We start from the raw sequence: 15507 nt of genomic DNA on the forward strand, positions 1-15507 counted from the left end.
ACGATTCTGTGATGAGCAAGAAAAGGAGGGACTTGGAACAGGGAGAGCAGCTGACACCAGAAGCTTCCTTAAGCCATCCATGCAGGGCAGCCTGGTGCCACATGCAGATGTAGAGAGGGTCTTCACTTGGAGAGTTATTAATAAAAGCTGAGGATTATCCTTTAAGAGGCTCCAGCAACCATGTGGGCACCCTGATAAGAGCAGAACTGTCCTGGTATTTGGGAATGAGTGCTTGCCCACCACCCCAGTGTCCATCCCCTCCAGATGCCCCTTGTACCCCGCATGTGCCCACTACATTCACAGCTCCAGGAGCCTCATCGGTGTATCTCACACCCCTGGGTGAGGAGAGAGGAAAAAATTATTTTCATGAGAACAACAGCAATTCCTGCTAAATTTAAGATAAAGCAAGAACTCATTACTCCTCCTTAGATCTGCCCTCACATCTCAGTGGGGGTTAATGAGTTTCCCCTTAAATTCCAAGGAAGCAGTTTTTGCTCCACACGCCTGGATGGCTGGTGGCCCCTGCAGGGCTGACCTTGACGACTCTGGCCCTACAGATGTCTCTCCCATCCCATCGTCCACCCCTTAGACCTCACTTTTCATTATGCTGGGGGCAAGAACTGATGAAGAGGGCCATTCCATGAGACAGCACCAAGATGGCCGTTAGGGACGAGAACAAAGTGGGCAGGTTCAGACTGCTAAGGAGATGCTTGGGTGTTGAGGAGGACTCTGTCCTCTCTCTCTCTTCCTCTGAGGCTGCTCTAGGAACTTTCTAGAAAATGGCTGGCCAGCCAGTCAGCCAAGAGACAGTTGTTGAGGGCTTACTCTGTGCTAGGGCTAGGGAGGCAGTGTTCCTGAAACAGCGTGGTGAGGATTCTCCAGGAGTGAGGAAGGGCAGCCCTGGCTGGGGCTGGGGTCTTGTAGGGAGGTAGGTTCCCACTGAGGGTGTTGCTGCAGATGAAGGTGGAGAGTTTAGGCCCCATTCACCACCCGAGACAAGGGCAGGAAGGCAAGTTCAAGTCTAGGCTCTGCTGGAAGGCTCTGGCCCTGCGCCAGCTGGCCCAGCCCTTGGCTACACCTTGGAGAATTCCTTGCAGGTTCTGGCTTGTCTCGAGCCCTTCCCCATAAAGACCATGAAAGGCTCAATCAGGAGAGCCCCCAATCCCCGCCCAACCCACAGCCTGCTGGCAGTACTCCACAGCACAGTGACCCTTGCCCAGCTGGGGCACTGTTCAAGCACACAGCAGCCCCACACAGGGAAAGACCACCCACCTGCCATGACCAACGAGGCCATGAAGGGAGAGTGCCTTCAAGCACAACAGTTAGCAATCCCAGTGGCCACAGCCATCTTCTCCCCTACCTCCCTTGGGGACAGTCCTGCCCCAAGCTCACCTTACCTTCCACACACCTGTGACAAGGCTACAAACCAAATGGGAGCTCGAAGCCCCCTGAGCCAGGGCAGAGGGTTGTGTTCTCAAGCTGTTCCCAGACCAGCAGCTAACAGAGGCTTAAGGGCTGTGGTCACCACCAGCAAAGCAGCCCAGGGCCTCCTCTTTCCCAAAGAAGTCTCAGAACCGCTTATCACTGAGGGTAAGGGCTGGTGTCCGCTAAGAACCAGAATGGCATGCTGGGCAGTGGTGGTGCATGCCTTTAATCCCAGCAGTCAGGAGGCAGGTTCTGGAGTTCAAGACCACACAGAGAAACCCTGTCTCGAAAAACCAACCGAACAAACAAAACAGAACGGCTGCCTTGCTTCCAAGGGTACCCTAAGATCCAGAGACCGTGTGATGCATCCCACTCTACTGTTTGGTCAAACTCTAAAGTAAAAGTGCCCATTCCAAGTCTCCTGCCTGCCCTTATTACTGGATTCTAGAACCTTCCCTTCTCATGCCCCTACTTCCTAGGAGGGGTATCTGGTCTCACAAAGCACCCCAGACATGTGGTGTCCAAACCTATGAAAGGCCCAACACCCCAAGCCACAGCCCACAGCCACATCCTGTGGCGGGCTCCTAGCACCCTGTTTAGGGAGGTCCTGACCCATCCGAGGACACTCCCCTGCTCCTGAAGCGCTGTAGGTATGGTGGTGCTTGCTGGTCCACTTTCAAGCACTCCAAACAAACTGTGCTCCCAGACCACACCGTGGCCACCTCCCTGCCCTCCTCCACCCATGTCATCTCACAGTGCTGACACAGCCACACACACCCTTGGCCTCTGTGTCTGGCCTCTCCGAAGGACCCTCTAGTCCTGCAGCAAAGTAAATAGGCTCTCTCAGCGCTAACTGACAGCGCAAATGAAATCTTGCGCTCCCCCCTCGGAGATTTACAGGGGAAGTGAAATCTTATTTGCACCACTGCCAAGCCGAGGCCGCGATGAAATTATGCCTTGAGAAGAGACCCGGCCGGCTCCTCGCGGAAGCTGCTGCATCAGAGATGGGCTTATTAAAAGCCATGGTGGCCACATTTCAACCTGTTTCAGGTGTTAAGTAATTTACTGCCACCCAGAATTCAGTGACAGGCTTTTATCATTTTTATTTCCGTGATGCAGGCAGACACACACACACACACACACACACACACACACACACACACACACCTGCTCAGTGTTCCTCCTATCTCCCCCACCTTGGCACACCAGTGGGAACCGGGGTGAGGCTAGGACCACAGTGGCAGCAGATACCCTGACTTTCCCCAGGGTCTCACCAAGGCTCAGCATCACCAGAAGGAAAAGGAAGCCTCTAAGAGCCCCTCACACACACATGCAGGTCCCAACCATCCTCAGAGAGCCCTCAGGAGGTTTTCCGAAGGCGGCAGAGGCATAAGCTACATAAGAACATCGTCTCTGTCTTAAGCCAGCCACCAGATCAACTGGTCTTTACTGAGCAACTGTTGTATACTAGGCTCTGCTTGGACAGAGCACGCCGCTGCCAAGGGGCCCTCGTGTCACAGAGAGGTCACTTTCTACCCTTAAGTATCCAATAAATATTCCTGATGGCTAATGAAAACCTTTGGGCTAGGGATGTAGCTCAGGTGGTAGAGAGTTTGCCCAGCATACACAGGGCCTTAGGTTCTGTCCCCAGCACTGATAAACTGGGAGTGGAAGTGTACATCTGTAACCCCACTCAGGAGGTGGAAGCAGAAGAATCAGGAGTTCAGGGTCATTCTCAGCTACATACAGAATTCTAGGCTAGCCTGAACTATGTGAGATCCTCAAAAGTAATAATAATTTAAATAAATATTCCTAGGCTAAAGATGGAATTCAATGGCAAGGCACTTGCCTAAATGCACAAAACTCTGGGTTCAATCCCCAGAAAAGAAAAGTGCCATCCGATGTCAGAAAGAGTCTTGCCTGTGGGGGCTCTGAAGGAGAGGGTTGGAGAGGCAGAACTCAACTTCAGTGGGCATCTGCTCCCTGCCCACCATCGCAGTGGACCTCTCCATGCCAGGAGGATCTCAGCCCTTCACTGCTCTGGAGAATACCCAGTCTTTCCCCTTCACCTCCCCATGACTGTTGGGGAATGCAAAGGCTCCTGTTCTCCAAGAGCTAAGATCAAAGGGAGCTACCGTCTGGGCCATGGGTGGGAAGCAGCCCCATGTCACCCTTCCTGGGCAGCACTGGGTGAGGACTGTTTGATGTTTGCAGGCTGAGGGGGGATTAGGCCTATTACAGAGGCTCTGGGGGTTTGTCCACCGCCCCCTTTCTCCACCTGTTTTCAGATAACTCCAAGAAGACCAAGGGGAATCTTCAAAGTCCAGGCTGAGCCAAGAGCAGAAATTCTTTAATTAGCTTTCTTTTGGATCGGGGCCCTGGCGAATGGATTAGTCATGGTGGGGGGCAGGAGGAAGGGATCCGACTCCTCTTTAAAGCAGAGATTACAAGCCTGGGGTGAAGGACCCGGGGGGGGCGGTCTCTGGGGACAGGAGGACTCCTGAGTGGGCCCTCCCCAACCAGCAACTCCCGAGGAGTTGGCAGATGGAAGCAGCCATCAGGAGGATGGAGATGTTCTCTGTTGAGCCCTCCAGGAAGCCGGCGTGAGAGACTCGTGACGTAGCCCAGGCTGTGTGCCTGAATCTCCTAATGAGTGTGTGCCTCTTCCCCATGTGACCATTCAGATCTCTAACTTCATAATTAGAGGGGATTTCCTAAAGGGGCACCCATCTGTGAGAGGCAAAGCAGCAGGCCTGCCGGTGCCAGGCGCCAGGCATCTGTCACCATGTGTCACCACATCACACCCCCAAGGCAGTGTGACACAGTTGTCTTGCTTATAAGCAAGTACCTTTTTGTTGTCGTTGATTTGTTTTGTTTTTGAGATGTAGTTTAGTATATACTCCAGGCTGTCCTCAAACTCATTATGTAGCTGAGGCTGGCCTGATCTTTCTGCTCCTTCCAGAGTACTGGAGTTACAGGGGGTGCACCACCAAGCCCAGTTTATGCTTGCAGTACTAAGCAAGCACTCTGCCAACTGAACTACAGCCTCGGCCCTTATTCCTGTTCTAAAAGGGGCTAGAGTTCCTGTCCCTAGTACCACATAGACCAGGAATAGACGTGTATGTCTGTAATATACTCAGGAGACAGAAGCAGGAGAATCAGGAATTCAGGGTCATCCTCAGGTACATACAGAGTGTTAGGCCAGTCCTATCTCAAAAAAAAAAAAAAAAAATAATAATAATCTTTTATATTATTGTTATGAAAGGGCCCAAGTTCAGCAGCTTGCTCAAGGCCTCAGTAACTGATGTTGACATAGGAACCAGCTGTCCAAGTAGGTGTCTCCCATTGCCCCGCATTCTGGCCTATGGGAAGCCTTTTCTCCACCATAACTTAGCACCTGTGTTATGGTCCAGGTAGAAGTTAGAGCTGGGCACCAGTTAGAAGTAGCGTGGTCTAAATCCCCCCATACCCTCCATATGAGAGAGGAAGGTGGCACCTGCCTCATTCTGAGGCACTAGGAAGAGAAGCCTGGTTGGGGGCTAGGGTTGCAGGTGTGGGTGAGCTAAGAGAGAAAGGCTGTGGAGGATCCCAGGCTCTGAGCTCCAGGCCGGCAGCTCCCAGGCCCCAGCCCTCCCACCGGCTCCTTTTGCAGGGAGGTATACCACACCAGGTGGGTAGGTGGAGGAATATTCAAGCACCACTAATCTAGATTTCCCAGGACCCCCTGGGAAGTATGAGCTCCCCATTAAAAGTGGTCAGGCCACACTGGGCTCTGGAGAAGAGTTTGTGGGAGACGCTTGCAAGGAAAGTCACTGCCACCAGCTCTCTGTACTAGTGAGATACAGAGGGATAGCCCCTCTAGCAAACTGCCTTCCACAACCGGGATGCTTTACCCGACCCCCGGGGTCAGGTCACTACCTGTGACTGTGTAGCACTCTGGGGTCCAGCTATACGGACCATCTCAGCCATGCTCCTCCATTGCAGCCCTGGCCCCCCCGACACAGCTGCTGGAGGAACAGGTCACAGCTGAATATGCAACACTGGAGAACATCTGACTCGGGTCTAAGGAAGTTCTTAGAGGAGGTGGTGCCTCAGCCAGGACCTGGGGGGCATTGAGAGTAAGCCAGAAAGAAAGTAGATGCACGAGTGCTCCCAGCCAGGTGGTGGTAGCACTCAGTAGAGGCAGGTGGATCTCTGAATTTGAGGCCAGCCTGATCTACAGAGTGAGTTCCAGGACAGCCAGGGCTACACAGAGAAATCCTGTCTTTAAAAAAAAAAGTGCTCCCAGCCCGGAGAATGGCCTAAGCCAAAGCGAGGAGGTGGGAGAGAATGTGCAGTTAGAAAACCTCAAATCCGGCTGGGCATGTAGCTCAGTTGGTAGAATGTTTACACGAAGCCCTGGGTTTCATCCTCAGCACTTTTTTGTTTTGTTTTGTTTTTTTTTGTTTTTTGTTTTTTCGAGACAGGGTTTCTCTGTGTAGATTTGCGCCTTTCATGGATCTCGCTCTGTAGACCAGGCTGGCCTCGAACTCACAGAGATCCGCCTGCCTCTGCCTCCCAAGTGCTGGGATTAAAGGCGTGCGCCACCACCGCCCGGCCCCCAGCACTTTATAAAACCATCACAGTGTGGCATACCCATAATCACTGCTCTCAGGAAGTAGAGGCGGGAGGATCAGACATTCAAGGGCATCATGGCTAGTTCTAAGCCAGCTTGGCTATATGAGACCTTGTCTTAAAAAACAAAGAAAGAAATGGATTCTCTGGCTGTCTGCAATGGAGAGGACTGGAGAGGAGACGGACAAAAAAGAAGCAGGAAAAACAGGGAATGGCTTATACCTGCAACCCGAGCAGTTGGAAGGCTGAGGCAGGAGGATTGCTGCGAGTTTGAAGCCAACCTTAGCTGCATAGTAAATGCAGGTCAAGCTGGGCTACAGAGTGAGAGCCTTCCTCACAAAGTGCCAGCAAAGGCCAACACGTGGTGGCACACACCTTTAATACTGGCACTTGGAAGGCAGAAGTGAGTTTGAAGCCAGCCTGGCCTGACAGGACACACTCTGAGACTGTCTCAAAAACAAAACAAAAGAACTAGACTCATCCAACTAGAGGCCTCTCCATCCCATGTCCCTGAATTAGCAGTACACACACACACACACACACACACACACACACACACCCCGTAAGCTGAAACCCAGAAGCAGTATCCATGTCCTTGAGGTAAGTCCTGGCCCAAAGGACACTGGCCACAGCCCAGGAAGCATACGGGAGCTGAGGCAGGATGCTGGAAGTCATGTTTGTTTGCAGACATAAAACAAGCATTTATGAACACCTACTGTGTGCTGGTGTGAGACGTGATGGGGGCACCCAGGAATCAGCCATTCCTGAGACTGTGGCACACCTACTCATGTGCGTGCTCCCACAGCCGTCTCCTTGGTGAGTAAAGAATGTTCTTTGCTTCAATTAGCTTTCTCTTGATTGCTGGTGAAATTCTGCCTCTCTTCACTTGTTTACTGGCCATTTGTTTTCCTCCTACTGGGAATCATCTGCCCCTATCCTCCACCCATTTTTCTTCTGGACTCACAGGAGCTCTTTGCATATTCAGAGAGGAGTAAAGAAGCAGTCCTCTCCCAGGAAGGGGAGACCCTCGAGAGCTCCCTGGAGGGTCCTGGGTCCTGGGAATGGGATGAAAGGGGAGTGTGGGCCTTGGATGTCCCAGCTGGATCTCCATCTCTGACCAGATCCTAACTCTGGCAGGAGATAAGGAAAGAAGGCAGGTGGAGCCCCTCCCAGGCCTACATCTTGCATGGCAATCCCCGGCAGGCTTATGTTTTCCTTACACTGGAAAGGGTCACTGCCGGAGGCTGGCTGGGTACCCCGGGTGGCACTCAATGGAAGCGGCAGGGAAACTGGACATCAAGGATGGAGAGGTTTACATGGTTCCAGGCCAGGCTGATGGGACCGTTTGACAAAAGATGCCAGGTCCTCAGGACTCAGGCAAACACTAGGACCAGAATCCCTCCCCCTAGTCCCAAGCACACCTTCCTAGCTCCTCTTCCAGCTTCGGCAGTCCCTAAAGAGGGACCCTGGCTTGAGGGACTCACACGCAAGCCCTGCGCCATGCTCAGCCTCCTGACCTTTCAGGCCCGGAAGCGTCCCTGCTGGTTATTTTCCCTCCAGCGCTTCCCATATTTCTTTGGACAAATAACACAGGCCATAAAACTGATTTCCAAAGCCCGTAAAGGCAATAACATTTAGGGAGACAGGAAAAATTAAGCCTCCTCCCTTCTCCGAGTAATGACTACTGGGAGTCCTCAGAGAACGGTCCACAGCTGCAGGTGCTCTCGGCTGGGCTGCACAAGTCCCTGCCCAGTTGGTAAATGGAGGCTCACACATGCTCCTGGGCCCAAAGCAGCCACAGAGCCTCCATGCCCCTGCTTCCTTCTTCCCTGGTTCTGCACCTCCCCAGGAACTGTCAGAGGCTACCTGGCACCCTGGGTCACCCCCACAGCCTGTCTCCCACAAAGCTCCCCACTGAGGCCTGAGGCTGGCCCGGTGGGAGACCTACACATTCCAGCACATGTTCTTTAACTCCTAGGAAAACAGGCACCGGTGTGCAGACAGGGAGTAGGTTCCCCAGTGGGCCTGGATCATCAAGTGTTCTAGTTCCCATCATTCCTCCCAGATTATCACCAAGTGCTATCCAGCACTAACAACAGGGCTGCTATGGGCCTCTCCATGTCCCCTCCCCTTTACTCAGTGACAGATCCATTCAAGGCTCTCAGGAAAAGATAAGGACCCCAGAAAAGTCACTTCACGTCCCATATTGAAGCTTTCCCTCTCAGAAAAGCTGGTAGACCAGCCCCCTCTGGGATCTTTACTGCGTCATTAGTTATATTCGGAGCTCAGAAGTTGCTAGAGGAAGCTGGGACTGCCTTAGGCAGTGGCTAGGTGGGCAGGAAGGTGTAGATGAGCTCCAGCAGCCAGAGGGGAGAAGAGGTGCCTGGAGGCAGGAGTAGCCCCAAAGACCCCAGACAGCCCCTGCCAGGGAACTGTGAAGACACTGGGAGTGGAGCATTCTAGGCTAGAACTCTTCCCTTCAAGCTGGTGTGATGGCACATGTCTGTCATCCTAACACTACGGAGGCAGAGATGTTGAGATGAGGAGTTCAAAGCCATCCTGAGCTACCTGAAACCATACCTCAAATAAACAAAACCAGCTGGGGAGATCATTCAGTGGGCATTGTAAACACGAGACCTTCAGATCACCAGAACCTATGTTTAAAAACAAAAAAGCCACTGTGGCAGAGTACTCTAGTGATCCCGGCACCTGGGTCCCAGGAAGCAGAGGACAGATCTCTGGGGCTCAGTGATCAAACAGCCTGGTCTAACAGGTGAGCTCCAAATCAGTGGGACCCTGTCAGAAAACAAGCTAGCTCAGTGAGATGCTTGCTGCCAGTCCTGACAACCTGAGTTTGACCCCTAGGACTCACACTGTGGGAGGAGAAATATGACTGCTCAAAGTTGTTCTCTGCCTCCATAGGCATGTCACGGTGAGATTGTTCGCACACACGCACCCGTAAATAAATATAGCTTAAAAAATTTAAACAAGATGGATGGCTCCCGAGAAACGATGTCTGAGGGTGTCTGGCCTCTGGCCTCCACATACGAATGCACCCATGTACCCCTCCACGCACACACAAAAAGCTCCCCTCTTCAGGATACATACACTGTTTCACCAAGGAGGATGGGATCTCCCAAGCCAGGAGGGGACACCAGGGTGGCTAAGTCCCACTCCCAGAATCACTCATCTCCCACTTTTGAAAGTTAAGTACATCATGGCATAGAGTTAGCTTGAATGAAGAGTTGGAGAGGTGAAGACCAAGAGGTCGTCCCCCTGGCCTCCCAGAAGGTCAGCAAGCTGGGGCAGCCGGGAGCAGCATGGAAGCCGGCAGGATGTCACGCTGCCCAAGGGCTCCAGTGCACATTTGCATGGAGCTCTTGGTGGCATGCTGGAATTTATGCAGCCGCCCGTGTGGTTCCTAAGGCGAGACGAATCTCCAGGCCGCTTTTCTCAGCAGGAACAAGTCTCTCCTTCAAATCGATGGTGACACATTTTTAAACTCCGATGTTAAGGAGGGAAAGATTTTGAAGGCCCCCCGGGGGGAACCCTTATTAGTCACAGGCTCTCGTGAGAGAAATCGCAGTGGCAGACTCACTGGGCCTGGGCAAGACAAGAGGCCCAGAGGCCAGGTCAGCACAGGAGGAGAGGCAGGAATCACAGCAGCGAACAAGAAGCGGAGGCAGGAGTCGGGAGGGGAGGTGTACCGAGAGAGTGAGGCTCTGGGACAATGACTAAGCCATGGGGGGCGGGGGGGGGGGGAACGGGATAAGAACAGCTGAGGGCTAGCGGCTCTGTTGGTACAGCACTTGCCCAGCCAGGTCCAATCCCCAGCACCTTGTGAATTGGGATCACACCTGTAATCCCAGTCCCTGAGAGGATCAGGAGTTCAAGGTCATCTTCCATTCCATTGTAAATTTAAAACCAGATTGAGAAACATAAAACCTGGACTCTGTTTCAAAAGAGGGGGCCTGGCATGGCGGCACATGCCTTTAATCCGTAGATTTGGGAGGCAAAGGCAGGAGGATCTCTGAGTTCAAAGCCAGTCTGGTCTGCATAGCAAGCTCATCCAGGCTGTATCAGTTATGTTTCTATTGCTGTGATAAAGCATCATGATCAAGACAACTTACAGGAGATAGGGCTTCTTGGGGCTTCTGGCTCCAGAGGGACGAGAGTCCACCACAGCAGACGATTGTGGCAGCAGGGGCAGACTCGGGGACGAGAACAGCTGAGAGTCCACATCTCAAACCACAAGCAGGAAGCAGAGAGCACACACTGGGACTGGCACAAGGCCTTGAAACCTCAAGACTGCCCCCAGCGACACTTCCTCCCACAAGGGCACAGCTCCTGAGCCTCCCCCAACAGCACCACAACTGAGGGCCAAGGCTTCAAATGCCAGAGCCTAGGGGGACACTAGGGGACATTCTCATTCACACCACTACATGGAGCTACATAGTAAGACCTGCCTTAACATAAAAACGGAAAAACAAAAGACCAGCTAGGTTCTGTAAACGCTGTAAAGAAAAAGAACAGTCGGCATGGGGACACTTTTGAGGTGCCATCCGGGCGGGAGCCATGGTAAGATGCCAGTGACTGAGCAGCGCTGAGATCCTTGGCTACGAGGGAGTCATGAACCCTAGTCAAAGACATCACAGGTCAGCATGAGTGGCAGATGCCAGGTCTGAAGGAGGGCCTCCAGGAACGAGGCAAGAACCGGAAAGAACGTGTGCCCACCGCAAGGGCCATGCTCTGAGGAGATGCTAGGGCAGAGCCCTCTCTTGTGGTCTAGTTTTCCTCCTTCCTGTCTTTCTTTTTCAGCTTTGGGGATGGAATCCAGGGCATCACTTATGGTAGGTAAGCTCTCTACTACTGAGCTACACTCTCAACCCTCAACCCTCCCTTCCTTGGCTCTGTGTGTGTGTGTGTGTGTGTGTGTGTGTGTGTGTGTGTGTGTTATGCATATATGTGCACATGTGTGCACAGGTGGCGGCCAGAGGTGGACATCAGGTGTTTTCCAGCTTATTTTTTGACTCAGAGTCGCTCACTGGCCCCAGATCAGACCAGCTGGATAGACTGGCTAGCCAGCAAACCTCAGGGATCCTTCTATCTCCCTTAGAGAGCTGAGATTACAGGTGTGTGCCACTATGCCTGGCTCTTTACATGGGTGTGGGGGATTGAACTCGGGTCCCCTGTGTGTGTAGCAAGCATGTTGTTCATTGAGCTGTTGCCCCAGGGTGCCTTGGTTCTTCTTTCACTGGTTTAATGGCTCCAGGAAGATTTGGGGGCTGCTTTTGCCTTCAAGGGGTGGGGACCTCACTATGTTAGTCCCAGATGCCCTAGAACTCACTATGTAGACAAGGCTGGCTTTAAACTTCAGAGATCTACCCGCCTCTGCTCCCCAAGGTTAGGATCACATGGTACACAGCACACTGTGACTTGGTCCCAGAAGGCTAGCAGCTCTACACTAGGCGTGATGAGCAGTATGCTTGGCTCCCTACAGGGCACTGTGAGCTCAGCTCTGGTCCTGGTTTTACTGCACTTAGTTTTCAGTATGTCAGGGGCTAGGGAGATGGCTTAGCTGTTAAGAGTCTTGTTGCTATTCTAGGGGACCAGAGTTCTGTTCCCAGCACCCAGACTAGGTGGTTCACACCCACTTGTAACCCAACTCCAGGAAATCTGACACCCTCTTCTGGCCTTTCAAGACACCTGCACAAAAGTAACCTTACAAGCACAGATATACACACTTACACATAAATAAATAAAAATAATTTTTGTGTGTGTGTGTGTGTGTGTGTGTGTGTGTGTGTGTGTGTCCCCCCCCCCCCCCGCTGAAGACCGAACCCAAGGCCTTGAGGCAAGCACTCTACCACTGAGCTAAATCCCCAACCCCATAAAAGTAAATTTTAAAATATACGAACTCTAGCTTCCATGTCCACTTTCTTGATAATGGCCTTCACCATCCATCAGGCTCCAACCACCTGCCAGGCACCTGCGTAGTTCACCTTGACCCTTGAAGCCCCCCTGTCAGAAGACATCTCTCTGGGGTCTACAGTTGAAGAAGGTGGACCTTGAGGATCAGTGTACCTTGATGCAGCACACGAAGCTCCACAGAGGCCACAGCAGAAACCGAGTGCAACCCTGTCGGGCATAACCCTGCCGTACCCCACCGCTAGCCACGGAGCCGCAGGCCGAGCACCCTGTTCTGTCTGGAGGAGGGGAGTGCTCCTCCCTCCCATCAGGAGGAGGGTAAGGCTGAGCAGACAGAGGTCAAGGCCAGCGGGGCACAGAACTCCCTCCTTGACTCTTCCTGGTCCCCTCCTGACCAGATCCACCCCCTTCCTACCCCCCTTGTGGGATAAGCTCCTGCTGCCAGACAGGATTGGGATGCAGCTTCTCTGACAGGCACAGCAGAGCTCCCCGCCGCCGCCACCACCACCGCCGCAAATGTCAATTCTAGGCCATTTGCTTCGTGGATTTTAATGTCCCTGTTTCTCTTCAACATCCACAGCAAGGTAGCCCTCGCTTCTCAAAAGGGATGTAGTGTTTGATGATGTTTAAACCGTACGTGAAATACAGCCAGGCGGCAATAATCAAACAGTCGCGGGCCCTGTTGGCAGGGGACAGCTGACAGCCGGCTCTTTCTCCCACGAGCCACCTCATTTTGATGGCAATTACAATGTCTAGAAGGGGAGGAGGTGGAATGGGGGGAGTGAGTGCAGATGCTATTCAAGGGCCACTTGTTGCCACTGGGAGGGGGCAACGGTTATGAGATGCCATGGGGGGGCACCCTTCAGCTGAACCCCACCCGCCCTCTCAGAATGGCTCCAGACCATGCTGCCATCCTCCCCTGCCGTCCTCACCAGCTTCCTCTCCTGACACCTCCACATAGATATAAATAGCACGGGTTTGGTGTGTGCCTGTAATCCCAGCACCCAGAGAGGCTGAGACAGGAGGATCACAAGTTCAAGGCACTACAAAGTGAGTTCAAGGCCAGCCTAGGCAACTTACTGATCGTCTCTGCCTCAAACTAAAAGTAAGACAAAGGGGAGGCTGGGAGTACAGTTCAGTGGTAGAGCGCTTGCCTAACATGCACAGGGCCCTGAGTTCAATCACCTGGACCAAAAACCAGCACATCCCCTCGCCTGCCCACTGCAGACAAAGAGAACAGGCATCTTACATGGGGCCCAGGGCAGCCACGTCCACTAGAGGGTCCCCAGCCCTTGGGAACTCATTAGGTTCTGCATTGCTGTGTCTTTACCCTGACCTACTGTACAAACAGTCTGAGCACCTCCAGGGACACCCTCCCAGACCAGATGTACAGTTCTGAGACTCACCCTTGCCATGGGGAGCTCCCAGGCTGTCCTGTGGGGAATGAGCCCCTCTAGGACACTGGGCACCCTGACTGGAATCTCTTCTTTCCTCTGAGCTCCCCTGAGAAACCCCAAAGGTGGGAGGGCTCATGGGAACTGGTGGAGGAAGCAGACCCCCCACACGGCAGTCAGTATGTGGAAAGACTAGGCCATAAGAGGCATCTGAAGCTGACCCACTCACACCCCAGGGTCCCTGTACTTAGCTCAGGCCTAAACACAGCAGCCCCAGAAACTGTACCCTTTGATAGATGTTAACTGCCGACTATGGAGGGGTCCATAAAGTGGCCACTTAGAATGTCAGCAGGACAGGGAATTTGCAAAAATCAACAAAGGTACTTACTTCCAAGGTGAGGCTCTGAGGCAGGCAGCCTTGGAGACTGGAAGTTGCAGGGGAGGGCTTAGGTGGCTTCTGCTCTGCCAGCTCTGACCTCAGTGGATGTAACCAAGCTCTGCTAGGGCGCACTTAGGAGGTCATGTGGCTTCCCTGGGGGGTATGTCCCCTGTCCTGCCTAGGAAGGCCAGGTCTAGACCAGGAGTGTGTTGGAGCTGACCCTGGAGGTCTGGAGAAAAGATTCATTTTAATACACCCCCAAACGTTGCTGTTTTCCTTCACTGACTGGGTTGGGAGGAAGGATGGGGGATTCTGGTTCCTAGGGAGGGGCACCCGTGTCTGCTTCATGACGCTCAGGCTAGACCCCTGGTCATCTAGGGATGCAGAGGGCCCATCGCTCCAAGCAGCCTGTGCCCAGTCCCTAGTGGGTCATTCCAGGAGAGCGAGCCAAGAGCTGCAGCTCCAGCCCTTTTCATGCTCCGCCAACTTAATAGTCTCCATTAATTTCAAAACACACACATTCCCATAAGCTCAGTGCTCGGGACAGCACATCGGGGACACGGGCAGCTGCACAGGTGTGGGAGCTGAGGCCAGGTGGCCTCAAGGACAGGAAGCCCGGGACAGAACGTACTCCAGCCACCACTCCATATGGGCAAGTCACAGCCCTCTGAAGAGGGTTTTCTGATGTAAGTTTAGTGATAGCCCAGAGATGGGAGGTAGGAAGCCTGGGTTTGAGACTCTCCCGCTTTCCTGCTGTGTGACCCTGAGCCGGTCACTATCCCTCTCTGAGCTCTAATTATTCATGTGTCTTCCTCTACAGGGCTTACAAGTACCTTGAGTGTAGGCACACGGAGTCTTACATTTCCTTCCTCACCTCCAGAGGCTCACGTACTACCAGGAATGCCAACCACTATCCATATCTATGAAACCAAGAGGCTCCTCTGGGCCCAGAGAGGCAGGGTGGGGGCTAAATCAGAGAGAGGGGTTCCAGAGCTGACTCATGCAATGCCCCTGCCATCCAGCCAGCCCTCAACAGTACTGGATCACTTTCATTCACCAAGGGTCAACTAGAACTCAGGACAAGTGGGAGCGCCTACCCTCACTCCCGTGGGGACAACAGAGAGGTGGGTCCTGACTCAGTGTGGGAAATTAGCAGAAGATCTGGAGGCAAAAGAAACTTACAAGTTCCCTCCGAGTCCAGCCTACCAGGCAGGCTCGCCTCACTGGACGGAGCCCTGAAGGCCCAGGAGGGAGCCTCAATAATTCAGCAGGGATCTATCATTTATGAATTTATATAACATGGCTCGACCTTGTGGAAATGAGCCACACTCTTCTGGAGGCGTCAGGCATCTTGGTGCTTCTTACCATAGGGAGGGTGGCTGCCTGGGTCTCGGGCCACCTAACTGGCTTCCTGCTCCATGCTGCTCCCACACCAGGCTCCCACACCCAGTGGGGGCTGGTGAGAAAAGCAAAGCTAGCCGTATCCTTTAAACCCAATGGCAAAGGCAAGGGGTTTTGGTTGGTGGGGTTGTTTGTCTGTTTTTGAGACAGGGTTTCACTGTGTAGGCCAGGCTAGCCTGGAACTCACTATGTAGACCAGGCTGGCCTTGAGCTCATAGAGATCCACCTGCTTCTGCCTCTGCCTCCACCTCTGGAGTGATGGGATTAAAGGTATGTGCCACCACACCTGGCTTGGGGCCCTGACTCTTACCTGGTTCTGTGATCCCAAGACAGCCTTAGTCTGTTAATCTGTAAAGTGGGGGCTCA

The sequence above is a fragment of the Peromyscus eremicus genome, chromosome 1, assembly GCF_949786415.1.
Source record: "Peromyscus eremicus chromosome 1, PerEre_H2_v1, whole genome shotgun sequence".
Classification (NCBI taxonomy): domain Eukaryota; kingdom Metazoa; phylum Chordata; class Mammalia; order Rodentia; family Cricetidae; genus Peromyscus; species Peromyscus eremicus.